The sequence below is a fragment of the Penaeus monodon genome, chromosome 25 (genome assembly GCF_015228065.2).
Source record: "Penaeus monodon isolate SGIC_2016 chromosome 25, NSTDA_Pmon_1, whole genome shotgun sequence".
Classification (NCBI taxonomy): Eukaryota; Metazoa; Arthropoda; class Malacostraca; order Decapoda; family Penaeidae; genus Penaeus; species Penaeus monodon.
Window position 1 is genome coordinate 10,821,941 of NC_051410.1, and position 293 is coordinate 10,822,233.

General features: G+C 28.0%; 1 protein-coding gene across 1 annotated transcript in view; it reads left to right on the forward strand.

The window, feature by feature from the left end:
* The window catches only part of LOC119589045 (WASH complex subunit 5-like), a gene marked incomplete at its 3' end in the record, with an annotated part of 26,804 nt that overhangs the window by 15,700 nt on the left and 10,811 nt on the right, over nt 1–293 (forward strand).

The following is a 293-nucleotide window of genomic DNA, read 5'->3' on the forward strand; positions in this document are numbered from 1 at the left end:
AGCTCTTAACAATATTAAGATTATCGAGATAATTCATTTGTTCACTGTAATTTGTATGTAAATGATCTTTCACTGCATATTTTGACTACTAAAGTTCCCAATTCTTCAGTCTTTCAATATAGTCTTTCATATTTGAAAATATATGCCTCTTACTGACTTGTCAAAATGTTACTGAATACTGGAGATTTGAATGCCCTACATGAATAAAAATAAGGGGGGGGGGGTGATTAAATAAGAAAATAAAAAAAATTAAAATGTTAAACTTATATATGGTTCTTTAGAATTTCAAAGCA